Below are 6185 nucleotides of genomic sequence, written 5' to 3'. Positions count from 1 at the left end.
GTCGGGCATTGATTTTTAGTTGAATCGAACGTGTTCTAATGTGTACGCACACTTTTATAGATTTTCTTATGTTTTATTTTCCCAAAAAAAAAATGGACAAATGGGACCTAATTAATCCCTATTTTTTTTTATGAAATAAGATATAATCTAACAAACTTTTTTAATAAAATCTTTGATAGGAAAAATATTATTCTACAATAGTTAGTTTTTAGACAAAAACTTGTATGAGACGGTCTCACGGTCGTATTTTGTGAGGCGGATCTTTTATAAAATATGACTCTTTAGGCAAGAACTTGTATGACGGTCTCACGAGTCGTATTTGTGAGACGGATTTCTTATTTGGATCACCCATGAAAAAGTATTATTTTTTATGCTGAGAGTATTACTTTTTATTGTGAATATGGATAGGGTTGACCCGTCTCACGGATTATGACCCGTGAGACGGTCTCACATAAGACTCACTCTACTTTTTATGCTAAGAGTTACTATTTATTTGAATATCGGTGGGGTTGACCCATCTCACAGATAATGATTCGTGAGAACGTCTCACAAAAATATATTCTAATTTTTATACTTAAATTTACAGTTTATATTGAAATTAAAAAGTATAATATCATCACATACAAGTATTTAAGCCCACTTTGTTTATGGAATTTGTGATTGTGAATGTTATTTTTTTTCAGAAGTTTAATTAATAAAATACAAGTTTTTGCATATGTAATACAAAGACATATTTGGCCATAGTATTAAACTTTCCATATTTATTTAACTACTATATTTTTATTTTGAGCACTTTTAATCAAGAAGAAAACTCCTTCAGTGTTTCTAGAATAATCAAATGATGGTGTTATCATGATGTCAGGATGATGGAGCTTCCAAATTAATTATTCCATTGTGATCAATACTTTTGTTGATTTTTTTATTTATATACTTTTCTTTAAAAATTTGTCCCATATGTCTGAGCGTGACTTTATTGTATCTAATATTAGCACACCATAGTACCTACATATTGTTTGTACTTGTAAGTATTATTATTATTATATATTTTAAAATATTTTTTTTTAATTTTGATATTTTAAAATTTTTAATTTTAATGAAGTTTATTTTATTTTTGTCTGTGGTTCTTAATATTCTTTTCTGTTATTTTGTAATCATACTCCTGTAATATCGAGTTTTAGATAAGATAATTTTTGGTTCGTTAATATGAAAATGGGATTTGAAATCATATGAAGTAGGAAACTCGTTTTAAGATTTAAGTTTCCAAATACATAATATATTATTAAGTAGTTCGATTATATTTGAAACTAAAAAAAATCGAAATATTCGGTGTATCGAAAAGTTCGGTATGATATGATAACAATATCAAATTTTTTGGTATGATATTAAATTTGAAAATTTTCAATATATACCAAAACATTATATATAAATTTAAATATATATATATATAATATGTAATGATATTAAATTTGAATATTTTCAATATATACCAAAACATTATATATAAATTTAAATATATATAATACTTTTAAATAATAAAATTATAAATTAAAACAATATAAGATTTTTTCAGTATAAAATGATGTATACCGATATTGAAAGCGGACCGGTTACGGTGGCCGGAAGCGCAACGGAAGTCAAAAATTTTAATTTTCTACAAGAAATTTTCGGCCACCCTAGGTTTAGTGTAACATTTACAAAACAACACCAAAACATACATAGGGTGTTAAAAATGATTACCTATCAACCTCTTGAGGTTGATGTTTGGCACCAACTTTGTTGTGAACAACAAAGCTCTTCTTAAGGAAGAAAAATCTACAAGCTCCTCCTCCTTTGCTTCAAAATCAAGCCCACCACTAGTTAGGTAAACCCCCTCAAGTTTTGCACTAGAAAAACTTCAGGATTTTTCAAAGAGAAGATTTTATTCTCCAAGAAAATGAAGAACAAAATGGAAGAAAAATTGGGAGAGAAAAATCCCTTAGATTTCGGCCAAGGAGAGATGGGAGAGTGAGTAGTGAAGTCTAGTCTTGGGTGTGGGAAAAGTTGGGAGAAAAGTTGCATGCCTTTGCAATTTTTTTTAATAAAAAGTAATCAAGACTCTTCACCTCTCAAGCATGCAAACCCTAGCATGTCTCACATATATTATATGGTTTTTAACACATTAAAAAACCATGGACTAAATTTTAATTATCTCAAACACATTTGAGATTAATTAAATACTACTTGAATTTATTCAAGTCCCACTAGTTAAATAATTATTTTAATTGAGCTCTACAAGGCTCAATATTATTTAATTAATTCAACACTTGAATTAATTTAATTATTTAGACTCTACTAGGTCCACTAGTGTTTAATTAATTCAACACTTGAATTAATTTAATTTAGTCCTCAATAATGTTTATGAAAATCACAATTTTCAACTACATTATTTACTTGGCCAAATTTTAATCTTAGGAACACTTCCATAAATTAAAATTTATATTTCTCTCTTAGAAGTCATACTTCTATTTTTCTTTACGCTTATAAACACATTTATAAGCCGTTCAACACATTGAACTATTTTACTTCTCATCGGGATTTACAAAGCTAGTACTTGTGTGGCCCTCAATGGTTCATTGATACAACTAGCCGTGGGTTCACATCTCCATGTGATTCGGACTAAACATGTCCTTATTCGAGCATACCCCAATTGCTCCATTCTTACTTATCAACTCCTTGATAGTAAGAACGTCAGAACTCAAGTCTGATATTACCCAACCAATCACGTTAAACGCCTAGCAGCATCGCTTACGTGATTCCCTAGGTATCACATGATCGTGCCTGCAAGAACCATTCAATTATGGTTAGCGTACAGTACGGTCCCTTCAACTCATATATCCCGACCGATTCGACAACTATTGGTTTATCGAGAGTTGTCAATGAATCGATACTATGTGTCATGTTGTGGTTGCATCGATGGTGTAATCTATGAAACCCCTTTCATAATTACCACCATACTCTGATCAGATATTTCAACCCACACATACATGAAAAACACATAGGATATCCATACCCGTAGGTAAGCGGTGAATCCCCGGCTACAATGCATCGACTCCTATATGTTTCGCCGTAACACCCAACCTTGCCACCTGATGACCCATAAGAGTCGGTAAACAAGTCAAAGTGAAACGCTAGCACATAGAGTCTCAATGTTGTCCCGGGTCATAAGGACTAATGGTGTACAACCATAAACTAGGACTTTTCCACTCGATAAGTGAGAACCACTTGGAAAGTCCTTTATAGAGGGTTGTTCAGTGCACTCTACAAGGAGCACCTATCTGCATGCTCGGACATCACAATGTCCCCTACCAATGAAACATGGTACTCACATCGCAGATACTAGTCTCTAACTCGAGCGGCCTTTATCCTTCTTAGTGGCGGCTGAATCGACTAGGAACCGTTTAGAATATACAGTATTACAAATATGAGTTTCATGATACTCATCATATGAGCATCTCATATTCTTTCTACTATATGTATATTCAAGGACTTTATCTATGCAACTCGCATGGGTATAAAGATAAAGATGCGCCAAATTGATAAATTCAAATATTATTAAAATAAAGATCGTTTATACAAAGAGTTTCATCGTGAACAGTCGGCCAACACTTGGCTCGACGTGCACCTACTCTAACATTCTCCCACTTGCACTAGAGCCAACTACCCATATACTTCAGACCCATTGATTCGCGATGCTTCTCGAATGATGGTCCTGGCAAAGGCTTAGTTAGTGGATCAGCAACATTATCTGCGGAGCCGACTTTGTCGATCGACACTTCTCCTCGTTCCACGATCTCTCTGAGGATGTGGTACTTTCTCAATACATGTTTGGACTTCTGATGAGACCTTGGCTCCTTCGCCTGAGCTATGGCTCCCGTGTTGTCACACATCACCGGGATAGGAGCAACTCCATCTGGAATGACGCCCAACTCTTGGACGAAATTCCTAATCCAAACGGCCTCCTTTGCTGCAGCCGATGCAGCAATGTATTCTGCCTCAGTGGTGGAATCCGCAGTACTGTCTTGCTTGGAACTCTTCCAAGAGACAGCACCACCATTGAGCATGAATATGAATCCGGAGGTTGACTTCGAGTCATCAACATCGCTTTGGAAACTAGAGTCGGTATAGCCTTCCAATTTTAGTTCTCCACCCCCATAGACCAAAAACAACTTATTGGTCCTTCTCAAATACTTGAGAATGTCTTTCACAGCTTTCCAGTGTGGAAGACCAGGGTTGGATTGATATCTACTCACTACACTTAGTGCAAATGCCACGTCAGGACGTGTAGATATCATCTCATACATGATACTACCAATAGCCGAAGCATACGGAATTCGTGTCATCGCCGGCTATCTCTGCATCAGTCTTGGGAGACATAGACTTGGATAGGGACACGCCATGACACATTGGTAGATGTCCTCTCTTGGACTCATCCATCGAGAACCGCTTCACGATGGTATCAATGTATGTGGACTGGGTGAGACCAAGCAATCTTCTTGATCTATCTCTATAGATCTGTATTCCCAATACAAAAGATGCTTCACCCAAGTCCTGCATTGAGAACTTACTTGCTAACCATATCTTTGTTGATTGCAACATTCCTACATCATTCCCAATGAGTAGAATGTCATCAACATAAAGAACAAGGAATGTCACAGCACTCCCACTGACCTTCTTATACACACAGGGTTCCTCAGGATTCTTAGTAAAACCAAACTCTTTGATTGTACTATCGAATCTGAGGTTCCAACTCCTCGATGCCTGCTTAAGACCATAAATAGATCTTTAAAGTTTGCATACCATATGCTCACTTCCGATAGATGTAAACCCCTCAGGTTGAGACATGTAAATCTCTTCCTTAATATCCTCATTAAGGAAGGCTGTCTTCACATCCATCTGCCATATCTCATAGTCATACCATGCAGCTATGGCTAGCAATATCCTAATGGACTTGAACATCGCAACTGGAGAAAAGGCTTCCTCATAGTCAACACCTTGCCTTTGAGTATACCCTTTTGCTACCAATCGCGCCTTGAAGGTCAATACCTTCCCATCCGCCCCAAGTTTCCTCTTGTAAATCCATTTACACCCTATGGGAACAGTTCCCTCAGGTGGATCCACAAGATTCCACACTTGGTTCGAATGCATGGAACTCATCTCAGATTCCATTGCTTCAAGCCACTTGGATGAATCGGCATCCGATAACGCTTCCTTGAAGGTCCTTGGATCACATCCAAGATTAGGCTCATCATGGCCCTCTTCAAGAAGCAGACCATACCTCATAGGTGGTCTCGAGATCCTCTCGGATCTTCTAGGAGCTTGTATCTCCTTACTTAGCTCATTGGGTGTGGGTTCTACAACTGTGGGTGTCTCTCGAACCTCTTCGAGTTCTATCATCTCGCCTTTTCTATCCAATAGAAATTCCCTTTCCAAAAAGGTTGCATTCCTAGAAACAAACACCTTTGTTTCTTGGGGATGATAGAAATAATATCCAACGGAATTCCTTGGATATCCCACAAAGTAGCATAAAATGGATCGACTATCCAATTTATCTCCCACTGCCTGCTTCACATAAGCAGGACACCCCCATATTCTAAGATGAGAATACTTGGGAGGCTTACCCATCCATATCTCATATGGAGTCTTGTCAACTGCCTTTGTATGGACATTGTTCAACAACAGTGCCGCTGTTTCAAGCGCATATCCCCAAAAGATGGCGGCAACTCCGTGAATCCCATCATAGACCGAACTATGTCCATCAAAGTCCGGTTACGACGCTCCGAAACACCATTCAACTACGGTGTAGCGGGCGGAGTCCACTGCGAGAGAATCCCATTCTCTCTAAGATACTCTTGGAACTCGGCACTCAAGTACTCACCACCTCGATCCGATCGAAGTGTCTTGATGCTTCGTCCCAATTGCTTCTCTACTTCACTTCTGAATTCTTTGAACCTTTCAAAGGCTTCAGACTTGTATTTCATCAAATACACATACCCATACCTCGAAAAGTCATCGGTAAAGGTGATGAAGTAGGAATGTCCATGCTTAGTGGTGATGCTAAGTGGACCGCACACATCGGTATGGATCAAATCCAATAACCCTTTGGCTCGCTCCGCATGGCCCTTAAAGGGAATTTTGGTCATCTTTCC

The sequence above is a fragment of the Primulina eburnea genome, chromosome 3 (assembly GCF_022965805.1).
Source record: "Primulina eburnea isolate SZY01 chromosome 3, ASM2296580v1, whole genome shotgun sequence".
Taxonomy (NCBI): Eukaryota; Viridiplantae; Streptophyta; class Magnoliopsida; order Lamiales; family Gesneriaceae; genus Primulina; species Primulina eburnea.
The sequence above is the reverse complement of the archived record's forward strand: the minus strand, read 5'-3'. Positions refer to the sequence as shown.